Source organism: Chroicocephalus ridibundus, chromosome Z (assembly GCF_963924245.1).
Source record: "Chroicocephalus ridibundus chromosome Z, bChrRid1.1, whole genome shotgun sequence".
Classification (NCBI taxonomy): Eukaryota; Metazoa; Chordata; class Aves; order Charadriiformes; family Laridae; genus Chroicocephalus; species Chroicocephalus ridibundus.
The window spans coordinates 71,702,394-71,714,922 of record NC_086316.1 but is presented as its reverse complement, the minus strand read 5'-3'; the positions used below and the strand labels follow the sequence as shown (position 1 = coordinate 71,714,922).

Genomic DNA, 12,529 nt, shown 5'->3' with positions numbered 1-12,529 from the left:
AGACAAGTGAAATTGGTTTTGTATTTCCATTGACAGTTATGGTGGGCAGACAAAACTAAAATTTGGGATTGCAATTCGTGCTTTGCAAGAGATCCATTGTCTGAATTAGGGCACATCCACCCACAGTACCAGACAGTGCAGAGGTTCCTGAGTAACAGCTGTCCTCAACCAGGGACAAAATAGCAGTTCCAGGGTGACATTCAGACAAAGTGAAGTGGTCTAAAAGCCCTGGGGCTTCTGGGTTCCTTCAGGGTTCCTGATGAACTTGTCTCCCCAGAGCTCTTTGTGAACTTGCTTCTTGCCCTGGAAGTGGCCTGAATATCTCTAACACAGTTGAAACATGTGAAGAGATTTTATAATAAGTGACCTGGGGCTAAAAATCTCTAGGAGAATTGAAAGCTGCTTTTCTTCAGGGCATAGTTAACTTGTGCTGGATTGCAGCAAAGACCCTCTCTTTACACGGAATTGCCTTGGGATTGCCACAGAATCACAGAATGGTTTGGGTTGGAAGGGACCTTAAAAATCACCTAGTGCCAACCCCCTTGCCATTGGCAGGGACACCTCCCACTAGACCAGGCTGCTCAAAGCCCCATCCAGCCTGGCCTTGAACACCTCCAGGGATGGGGCATCAACAGCTTCTCTGGGAAACCTGTTCCCGTGCCTCACCACCCTCACGGTAAAGAATTTCTTACTGATATCCAATTTAAATCTACCCTCTTTCAGTTTGAAGCCATTACCCTGTGTCCTATCATTACATTCTCTGATAAAGAGTCCCTCCACATCCCTCCTGTACGCCCCCTTTAGGTACTGGTAGGACACTATAAGGTCTTCCCGGAGCCTTCTCTTCTCCAGGCTGAACAACCCCAACTCTCTCAGCCTGTCCTCATAGCAGAGGTGCTCCAGCCCTCTGATCATCTTCTCTGGCCTTCTGCTGGACCCATTCCAACAGGTCCATGTCCTTCTTATGGTGAGAACTCCAAAGCTGGACATAGTACTGCAGGTGGGGTTTCACCAGAGCAGAGTAGAGGGGCAGAATCACCTCCCTCGACCTGCTGGCAACGCTTCTTTTGATGCAGCCCAGGATAGGTTTGGATTTCTGGGCCATCCCCCAAGCTAAATGTATACAATCTTTCTTCAGAAAAGGAATGCAACTCTATTTTTTTTTCTTTTTTTTTTTCTTCTTATAAGAACACCTCCAGAACAGGAGGTAACACCAGCCGTTCCCCCTGTTAACTAGGAACGGCTTTCACACAAGTGTGAGACATCCAGGTGCTAACTCCTCTGATTGACAGGCATTGGAGTCACCTCTTTTTGCAGAAGTGCATTCTGAGTAGGGTACAAGGAACTGTTAAGTGGAGAGAAGGGGAGAGATCAGGTTTAATCTCTTCCAGTGAAGCTCTTTCACTTGCCATGGAAAAATGAAATTCCAGGGAGCAGTGGGGCCGCTTGAGTCTCTGGATTCGCAGAAAGGGCATTTATCTGCTGTGGAATGTGTGGGTCTGATATTTTGATTCCTTGGGTTCAGAAAAGGAATCTGGGGCCAGGCTCCTGCCTGAGTGCTCTGAAGACAGAGCCTTTGGCTGAAAGTGAATCTCTGTCCCATCTCTTTCTGGACATGTTTTATGCAGAATCTGATTTTTTGCTGTGTTCAGATCATGCCTAGGTTAAGGTCGGTGAATGAAAGAAACCTATGCTTATGAAGATAAGTTCTGAGTGACTCAGACTGGTTGAGATAAATGTTTCTAGGCATGCTGAAAAGCAGAACTTCAATTGCCTGGAGTGCATCGGCGCGAAAAACTAGATCAATTACAGATTTTAGGTGTTTCTTCATTTGGCAGCAACTGCGCATGGATTTTGAGGAAACTGGTTTTGGCACTGGGGCTTCTCTCTGTGGAGAAGACGGTGCAAAGCAGATTTCTTGCACACTAACTAATGGCTCTACTCTGACTTCCCAGATAGACACAGCCAGCACATTGTAAGCTGCCCTAAGCTTATTATACGCGGGGGGCCACGGACTCTCTGGGGTTTCCATAATAGGTTGCTGTTCATGGACAGCAGCGGTAAGTGGGGCTCTTTAGAGTTGTTGTCAAGCATGACTGATTCCTGCCAAACTTCTCTTATTCCTGCCCTTGTCTTGGGAGACAGGGCTCGTGCCAGTGGTCTGGTGAGTACACAGAAAGTCTGGTACCTCCTGGAAGACAGGCTTGTATAGAGAGATACCGCTCATGTGTGAGAGTTAACTCAGTTGTCAGATGTGCTGCTTGTTTGCAGCCTAGTTGATGTGCACAAGCTGTGTGCATGTGTCCAGGTCTTACATGTCTTACATGTCAGACAGCCAAGGCAAACATCTGCAGATACTGCCAGTTAATCTGCCAGCTGCAGAGATAATTAAGGCAGTTGAAGTTCCCTTTGGAAGGAAGGTGCTACAAAGCTACAAATGTTTGCAGTTGTCATGAACCAACAGCCTTGTCTTTGGTGAGGCTGGAGTTCACTTCAGTGTACAGTTCCACGCCATTTCCCATTCAAGTTATTCCATGGAGAAATACACTACTGAGATATTTTAAGACTGGCTGCTAGACTTTAACTACTACAAAAACCCAAGAATTAGAAAATAGTATGATGTAGCTCATTCCTTCCAATTAGACCATTGCCATTAGAAGAATATAATTTATGACTTTGGGATCAATTCTGTGGTTTTGGACTGGGCTAATTCCCCCTGAAAGTAAAAGCATGAATTCTGAACTCAAGTTGGACTATTTCAGCTCTATTGTCTGTTAGGATAAATAAACATTAATTTAAGCTTACACAGATGCCTGTGCCAAACTGCCTGAATCTCTATGTACAATACAAACTACTTTGACTTTTGCAATTTTAAAAAACCCAATCTCTTTCAGTATTGCTTGTAACTTTAAATGTGCCCTTGTCAGACACGATTATTCCTGATGAAGAGAAATAAATTATTTGTAAAAAGTGATCAGGCTAGCAAGCAACTCTTTTACATCAGACAGTTTATATTTGCAGAACATGCCTTAAAAGAACCCTTCCAAAAGCAAATGTATTCTGCAGAAAGGAAACAGCAGAAGCATCCTGTATTTCACTGCAGTTCAGCAGTATTCATTGCCAATACCAACATCATATACTTCCAGAGCTATGTTTTTCTTACTCGTATGCTGTGCTTTTTGAGGTTACATCGGGCAAACCAGCTTGGTATCAAAGTCCTCCATACACGTTGGTGATATGAATTGGGATGTTTTTTCTTCCTTGTTTGTCCTTGGAAAAGCGATTGCAAAACCTTTATCAAGTTATCAGTCTTACATGTAAAGAAAGGGACATCATAAACCCTCTTTTTCGTCTTTTCAGGAACTGGGGAGAACACCATAACATTCAGGTAGTAGAATAACAGTGTAAGAAATCATTTACACACAGAAGTGAACTAATGGCTGAGAAGTGACAATAAAATGTTTCTGCCATGTGTGTGTTGCTTGTTTTGGTTAGAACATATTTTGAAATATGTTTTAAAGATCCCTCAAGGGTGGATTTGTTTTTGATGTTGCAAGAATCCTCCGTGGCTGCCCTTTGCACAAGAACCTGATGTATTATTGGTGATGGGAAATCCTTGCTTCTGAGAAAGTCTTAAAAGGACATTTAAAGTGTTTGGGTTGGGTTTTTTTTGTGAAATTAGAGTTTAGGTCATATGACCTGTGGAACATCTCTGGCAGACAAGGCAGGCTTCAGAAAAGAGATGAGCTTGCCTCATTTCCAATGGCATTTTTCCATTGTTTTACTGGTTTAATTCTGTTGAAATTATCCATATGAAATTCAAGTAACAAAATAGCTAATCAGATTGTGTAATCCTAAGAGATCTAGATTTATATTATATGCAAGTAAAATTACAGCTAGCAATGAGATGGAAAAGACCAGATAAGGAACTCTTTAAAACTAGGATTCAGCAGTGTGTTATGTGAATTTGGTGGGATTATTCTCAAGGCAGATTCAGGGGTTTAAAATTCAATGCAAATCCTCTTGTTTTTTATCTGTTCAGAAGCTAGCTACTGATTTCTAAAACTATGACCATTACAACTAATGCTTATTCAAACTATTTATCTGTTTATTTCATTTAGGTTACAAATCAACATTTCTTTTTGGCTGCCATCTCAGAAATTTAAAATAATTTTCCTTGCATGGTTCTTCAGTCATGTCACACTGTAATAGATCTACTTGGGCATTTTCTCTTTCTATTTAACAGTAACTACTACAGGACTAAAGTTTTTAAAAAATTCTTTCCAAATTATACCTGCAATATCAGGCTATTGTTTTGAGGGAAAAGAGAAAATATTTTAAGCTTACCTTCTGTCTTCTTTTCAAACTGCTACAACTGCATTTACTTCAATTGACTTGTTCTGGATTAATACCAGTCTAACTTGGAGGGTGTTAGAGGCCTTGGCTAACTTGAAGTTTTGTCGATCATGAAAATTCATTGTCTCTTGAGGCAAATATTAACCTTGCCTTCATCCTGCACCAATATTTACTTTGTAAGTTGATAAACCTTGATGTTTAATCACTCTTGTTAATGTCTGTTTAGTATCTCGTACTACACACCATTACTGCCAAGAGTAAATTTAAAATCTCCTTTTTATTGAAATACTGTGATGAAGTGTCTTTCTGTGATGTTAACAAATATTTGGCAAGCTTATTTACAATTGCTCTCCAAGTGTGTGCTACAGCTTTACAAGTAGGCTTCATTGGTAACATTATTATTATTCTGCCAGCTTTATTCTTCTAGAGTTGATGGAGCATGATGTTACATTACATTTTTTTACAGATTCTTGCTGTGCTATAGGGATGGCCAGGTTTGGTAGCTCCAGGTGGCTGCCTGAGGGGCATTTGCTAGGGCTAACCTCAACTGAGCATCTGACCCTCACTGAGCAACTCAGAGGTGACCTTGTCAGCTTTGCGTTCACTTGCTGGTATGGAGGGCACTATGGAAGCTCAGCGTTATCACGCTATCCTTAGCCTTTGCAAACACTCCCTCTTTGCAGACTTCCTAGTCCATCATGGATATCAATTCTGTCATCACTACCAACTAAAGTAGGGCCCAAGTCTGCAAAACATTCATGTACCTGCACCCCTTGTGTAAGCACCAATATTCAGCCACCAGCCAGGTTGCCCCTTACCGTGTGCAGTAAAAAAACCCAAAGTTTTTAAAAAAAGGAGAACTAAGGCAGCAGCTCCTATCCAGGCAGTCACAATTTAGGTTAATAGCAGGGCATAACAGATACACGCAACAGGAAATGGGGCATTTATAGGAATGTAAATATGAGGGAAAACTGTTGGAGAATTGCACAGAAATGTAAACATAGGCTAGCCATTAGAGTCCATTCTGCTTTAACTCTTTATCTCCTTCAGGGTATGTTTATCATTCTTACAAGAACAGATCAAAAAAGCTAACTCAATGCTGTGTCACTTCACATTTTATATAGGTGACCACCATTTGGTATTCTATGGATGGGAATAAAAAGCTGTCAACATAAAATATATTTTAATGCAATGCATTGTACCCATAGATATAATGAATATTTGTTCAACCACAGAAAAGACTGGAATTGGTGTATTTCCTGACAGTACAAATGGAAACATTCGGGGCTGCACTCAGCTGCAATCAACTCCATTTCATTCAGCCACCGATTTCAGTCAAATTTGCTGCAAGTTGTGCCCTTCTGAAAATAGTATTTTTATTCTAAAATAGAATAGAAGGCTAAATAGAAGAAGTCATGGCCCCCTCGGAATCAGGCACAAAGTCTTCATCTTTCAAATCCCAAATGATATTTGAAACGAGACAAGTATAATTATTTCCATTTTACAGATGGAAAAGCAGAGGGAGATCAATTAGATTACCCAAAGTCTCCCAGCACATCCCTGAGAGCATTTCCTGCCTTCCAGATATAGACCCAAAGCCTGGCACAGTCACAGAACATTATTTTAATCATCTTGCTGTTTGAGACACCAGCCTTGTTTTTCTCAGGTCTTCAACCAGTTTCTCTCCTATTTTTAAATCATTTCTACTCAGATGTGAATAGTCTGTGTCATAAAGGCGATCCAAGGTGTCTGTTTCATCATCAGGTCAGTGAGAAACACGGTAAAATGTGAAACAAATGTTTGGGTAATCTGAAAAACAATCTTGATCTTCTTTTCACTTATTTTTTGTTTGTTTTTTAATTCTCTCTTGGTTGTATTTTTAAAATTCTCACTTTTTCAATCTTTGTCTCTGTCTCTCTCCCTCTTTCTGTCTCTTCCTTCCTTTCTCTCTTTCTCTCTTGAGGCTAGCATAAGTATAGCTGTTAAAAATAATACAAGATTTGTTTTTCTAAATATTTTAACAGGGATTCTTTCCAGTAGACAGGAGGAAGAACACTGCCTACAGGGCATGTTGTGCCAGCTCTCCTAAGACATTCCTTGTTATTTTTCAGCAGCCAGCATAACGATGTTGTGGTTGAATAACATTAAATGGAATAAGAGAAATATCACTATCCTGCACTCCTTTGTCTAAATCACAGGATCCTTTTCATGACAGCAAAAGGATTTTATAAAATTCTTTTAACTCTTTTAAAATAATGTGTGAAGCAGGTGACTATTTCTTCTGCTAGTTACTTCTTATGGTAGCATTCTATTACTTCTTAAGGATTCTGCACAAAAAGTTCCATAACTTTTGTGCAGAATCTGCAAACACATATAAAAGCACATATAAAAGCATCAAAATTACAAGGTGTAAACTGACATTTTGAGAGGGAACTACCACAGATACCAATGCAATTTTTTTTAATGTTAGAGCAGTATGCTAATGTTATCTTCCTTACTGAAATACCTGTTTACGTCTTTCGGTAGCTGTACTGTTAAGTTATACTACTACAGGTGAACTAAAAGAAAATCCTGGGAAGTTTTGAAGCCTGGGTCTTCTAACATCAATGCATAATGAAATGATGATGTTCCCTATGGACATATATGGAATTATTCCTGATTTTAGAGCATCCAGTCATCATTCCAGTTTTAACTTTTCGGTTACCTCAGTTTCCTTGGTGTCAGGCTAAACCCGGACCTCACACTGCTGTGAGAGACTTCTCTCGGGGTAATGCCTGCGTCCTGTCCTTGCCAGGAGGGATGAGGAGCAGAGCACTTGCTCTCCTCCTGTGTCTTCCATGGCACTGGTAGAGCCCAGTGTGCTGGAAGGCTGGCCAGGTGCTGCCAAGCTGAAAATCTCTCCCTCGCCATGTCTCTGTCACGGCAGGGAGCTCTGCTAGCTCCCAGGCTGCTTTCATTCTTTGCTCTGCAGGCACGAAATGGAAATGCCTTACCATTTCTGCTCTCGGTGTGCCGCGATTCAGGTTTTATTCTGGCATTTCAGTAATGGTAAAGTTTTCTTATTTGTTTTATGGTATCTACAGATTTTTTAGACCATTCAGACCTGTTGTAATAACATTCCTCTTGCTGAAACCAGTGGAAACCTTTCTGTCAACTTAACTGAGAGGAGGCTTGGGCCAGCGGCTTCCTTCCTGCACTTCTGTTTCGTTATCTTGGCCAGTTACTTTTCCTACTACTGACAAATGCTCCAGGTCACGGTAGTAACCTCAAAACCTTCTTCAGCACCGGGTAGTACCAGTATCTGCTGTCGTTTTAAATGACAATGTCATAATATTCAATAGTGGCAAAAGTGAAACTTGGTTGCCTCTTCTTTCCTCGCATTTTCTGCTGATGGGATGACTAAAGTGCCAAGGTCTGAAAGTGTCGCAACATCCTAGTGTTGCTGCAGTGCTGCCTGCCTAAATCTGGCCTGTTTGCCAGTAGTGAAGAAGGCTAAAGGCAATTTTGATGACTCAGAGGACTTGGGGGTGGATTGGACAGTGGAAGTGGTGAGGAGTGAGAATAATGGCTGTGGCTCAAGCACCATCCCAGGGATAAAGCTGGACTTTTATTTTGCTGTAATTAGCACCGAGGGGATAGAATTGGATGACATTGCCCATCTTAGCACCATTACGAGTTCTTTCCAGCCTCTCTAGAACCCTGTGCAATTTCAGCATCAATTTCTGTAGTGTATTTGCTACGTCAATGAGCGTCTCCAAAACTAACAAAAGAGGAGTCAAGGCACAGAACTGGAGGAGGAAAAGAAAAGCAAGAGAACCAGCTGAATATTCCTGCCAAGTTTTGCTAAAGCTATGTGGCTGGCTCTATTACTCAGGTCCCATGGCATTTTCTGGTAGGCTGTAATAGACTACAGGGGTTTAATTATGAACACCAGGGCATAGGGTTGCTGGATGACCATCTGGGAAATGTAAGTGAAATACTAAAAATATATCAATTAGTTTATTTTTCTCACCATGGGACTTTCTGACAGATAGGGCATGTATTGCAGGCTGGAATCAGAACAGGCTGTGGTGTTCTTAGTAAGAGAAAGACAAAGATGGAGAAAAGAAAAGGGAAAGTGTGGTGGTGCTATCACTCAGTGCTCAGTGTTTGGGTTCAGCAAAAATAGCCATACCGTAAGGGAGGCAGGTGATGAATAGCAGAAGATATATCTGACCTCTGCCTGTGTCTGCTGACACCATCTGAGGTGAAGGGGTTGGCAGGTGGTGGTCACTGGAAGAAGTAAGTGTCAGGCAACTGGCAGCGGTCTGTCAGCGGGAGAGGATACAGGGTCTGGAAGGAGCCAGGGGACAGAGGGGCCTGGCAGGACCGTGGGCTGCACTGGGGAAAGGAGCTGCATGGGAGCTTGAGCTCTGACAGCAGCGTCACAGTCCCGTCCTCTCTCTCCACGTTCCCTGCACAGGCAGGCAGCAGCTTGCTCCTTTCTCTTCTGTCCCAGACTCCTGTGCATAAGCTCCTCTTGGCTGGATATACTCCTGCCTGGATAGTGCTCTCATGCCACCTGGGGTCTGGGGACTGGTTTCTGGTGCGTAGGCATTTCTCAGCCCCTGTCACAAGGTAATTATATCTTGACCCTGGTGCCTTGACACGCTTCTTGCCTTGGTCTGCAAAGTCCTGATGGAGATGTATTTAACAGCTGAAACACAACATGTTCAGATTTGTTTAGGTAGATCTGAGCAGATTTTTATGGGTAGGTGTACTTTTCCTATGGCTGGGAAAATATTTTCTTCCATGTCCTAGTTTCCCTTTATAATCTTAGTACATTTTATAGTTTAAAAGCACTAGTGTGCAGGCAGAAGAATGTCATGGGCAGGGGAAGGGGCTTCAAGTTTTGAAGGCCTCTGCAATAATATTGATCCCTTCTACACCCTTTCTCTCATCTGAACTCCCCACATACATCCTGTCCCTCTGTGTCCACTCTCCCTTGTTGTGTCTTGCTGCAGCAGCAAAATTAAACTCTGTTACCACTGGTATAAAGACAAATTGTGAGTAGTCAGGCTCACCCAAATTTGGGTACCATTATTGAATGTCGGTCTTAAGCAGACCAAGAAAGTCTGATGCTGTGCTGGAAGCTGGATTGAGACCAGTGACTGTGTCCTATGCAAATCAAAGCCTCCGGAGTGGAGTTTGCATTAGTGCATGTGGGTGAACCTTTTTAACCTGTCTCCTCTGCAGGTGCCATTCCAGTCCAGTGCCCAGAGGAACATGGCTCTCCTTCCTGTTGCCCTGCCAAGTTCTGAGTCTCCAGGCAGGTGTACAACCAGCCAGCAGCTTCTCCTCCTGGGTCCACCAGCTTGTCCTGCTATCAGAGCCCTTTCAGCCATAGGTACCCCTGCCCCAAAGCCCTTCAGCACGGCTCGTTAATGTGGTTCTCACCTTCTCCTGGTTCCCTGCACTTCAAAATGATCTCCCACTTTGAATCATCCTGTGGCAATGTAACGTACTGGTAGCTGAATGAAGTGAGTGTAAGTCTATGTGCTTTTGTTTCCAAATCACACCAGTGCTAAATAGGCTCAAGAAATAAGCAAATACCATCACTGACAGGTCATTGCTGCACTGCAGTGTTACACATAAAATTTTCCTTTGCGGCCTGATCATTTAATCTTTCTCTTACCCTTTTCCCTATTAGTGCTGATCAAGCAAACCCACTCAGACTGTCAGCAAGAGGAAGCCACCATTATTTACATTAAATTTTGACCAAGTGAACGCCCTGATAAACCAGGTCACAGAGGACACGGATCCTGCTTGGTTTTTCTTGCCGGTTCTCTGCTTTGTTGTAAAGGACATTTACAAATGTACCGATCCTTCTACATGCAAATGAAATTTTAAACTAATTGTTTTAAGAGGAAATATTTAGTACCAGACAGAGGAGATGGTGGAGATTTAAGTGCCACTTCTTAGTAGCCCATTGGCTATTAATAACTGTTATGGCTTATGCCAAATAGCTGCAGTATTCCAAATAGCAACAGTAAAGGTGATGCGGGCATCCTAGAATGGCAACAGCTTTTGCTGAAGGAATAACGGGCATTGTTGTGACAAAATTAAGTCTTGTAGATTTTGCAGTTAAATGCCTTGTCAAGCTCTTTTCTCTACAGAGATAATTGCTCCATGCATGTCCTGTGCTAATACTCAAATGTATCTTAATTACATTTTTGCTTTATATGTATGTTTAAAAAAGAAGAATATTTAATATTTCACTCCTTCAAGCATTGTCACCAAATTTGCAGCACAGACCCACATTTTCACATCTGTTGAGCAAAACTGAGAGCATGGGCCACATGATGGCTAGTGCCAACCCCATAACCTTGGAGATGCTTGAAGTCCCAGATGTAGTAGCAACCTAGGGCAGAGCTGATCGAGCTGTAGGTCTCAGCTGGCTGTTTGCTAACATAACCCTAATGAACACAACATACAGAATAATGTATTTAGCATAGATACCCTCTCTCCCACATCTTAGGAGGGTCTGATGGAGAGGGCTAACTTGATGATCAGGTTAAAAAATCAGAACTGGATTTAGGGAAAATATCTTCCATGATGAAGGTTTTGTCGCGGCATGTAGGATCTGGGATGGGTTGTGACAAACTGGTCCATACATTATGTTATGTGACATTCACACTGGAGCAGTGATGGGGAACTCTCCTCTTTTTTTCCTGCCTTGTCTTGGTACTGGGCAAGACTTTGGCTTTGGCCATAGCTTTAGGTGAGGCCACAGGGAAAATACCAAACCCCACAAAGATCCCAGGCAGTGTGATATCCACGGGGTTTTCATCTTGAGGCAGTCCTTGAATCCCAGAGCTGTCACAGGCCATAATCTGTGACTCTTCATGATTTCCCAGTGGTTAGGGAGATCTCTGGTTACTGACTTTCTTATCAGCCAAAATGCAATGAAAAAAAGTTAACCCATTTCATCAAAGAATGGCATGCAGGACTTTAAATAAACAAGTATTTTAAAGTGAAAGGCCTGCTAAAACCACATCCAGAAATCTGAAATACCACGCTTTGTGTATGCAGTCTGTGTGCGTTTCTTTTAAGAAATGTTCGAAGACTTTTCTGTAATTGCATGAGAATAACTTTATTTTCATCTTCTCTCCACAGAAAACTGCCTGTTAAAGGACAATCTGAAAAATACTTATTGCTGTACATGACTGAGCAGACAGCTGAACTAAAAACCTATGTGAATAAGCTTCTCTCCCCTATCCCTATTACTAGAACATCACAAATACAAACAATTTGGGACTGCATCACCATTTGGATAAGTGAAATGTTTCTTGTGGCAATGCTTGCTAGTGGAGTGTGGATTGTTCAAATATACTATTGAGATTTTCTTTTTCTTCTGTAAACAAGTATTCTGACAAAATTAAGAACAAATAAAACAATAATTTCAAAGTTATCCCTTAAACTTTTCTAAGCAAAGTAGTTCTGAAATCGTGATGTCAGCAGGAGGAACAGAACCAACTGCAAATCAATGTTATGTTCACTTATTGGGATTAATGAGGTCAGAGCAATAAAGTACCATTGTTTTGTCCCTGAATTTAATTCCTGAATACTCCCTGCATTTATTTTTCTTGATTTTGCAAAACTTGTTCTAAATTGCAGCCCTTGGGGATCAGTGATCCAGAAGAGGTATCCTTTGTAAACCCTAGGTTTCTGCTGCAATAGGAATTGTGTCTTCTCAGGACGTTTTAGAAAGCACCACACAACAGTAAAACCTGAGGGTTATTTTATATATGTAGAACCTCTATAGGCTGGTTTAGTAATTCACAGACAGTTCTCAAAGGAGAAATACTAGTCAGTTTCTTAGGAGAAAAAACATCTAATACACATAGAAAGCAGGCTGTGATTTCAGAAAATTAGGTCTTTGGCAATTATTCCAGTTTAATTATACCAGTTAATGCATCACCCCTTCAGATGTTCCAACACAACGGTTTGTGCAGCTGTTGATGAATCAGACTGAGGAGATCGTCAGCTTCAGAAAACAGTTTTTGGGAGTGTTTCTGGAAATGCGATCTGTTTATAAGCTGGTTCACAGTGCCTCATGGCATTGCTGCACAAGCAGCTGTGCCAGCACAACTAAGGAGAGTGGCTCAGGGTGGTAATATGTGTCTCACATTGG

The 12,529-nt window shown here is 41.8% G+C and overlaps 1 long non-coding RNA gene across 2 annotated transcripts; it reads left to right on the top strand.

Annotated features, from left to right (window-relative positions):
- The first annotated feature begins 5,990 nt into the window (after window positions 1-5,990).
- On the top strand, window positions 5,991-12,045 carry LOC134509015 (uncharacterized). Of its 2 annotated transcripts, none has more exons than XR_010069215.1 (3): window positions 5,991-6,120; window positions 9,592-9,875; window positions 11,512-12,045. It is a non-coding gene; the product is annotated as an uncharacterized LOC134509015 (long non-coding RNA). The 2 variants fall into 2 exon arrangements; XR_010069216.1 differs by having other exon boundaries at window positions 9,592-9,881.
- The last annotated feature ends 484 nt before the right edge of the window (window positions 12,046-12,529 follow it).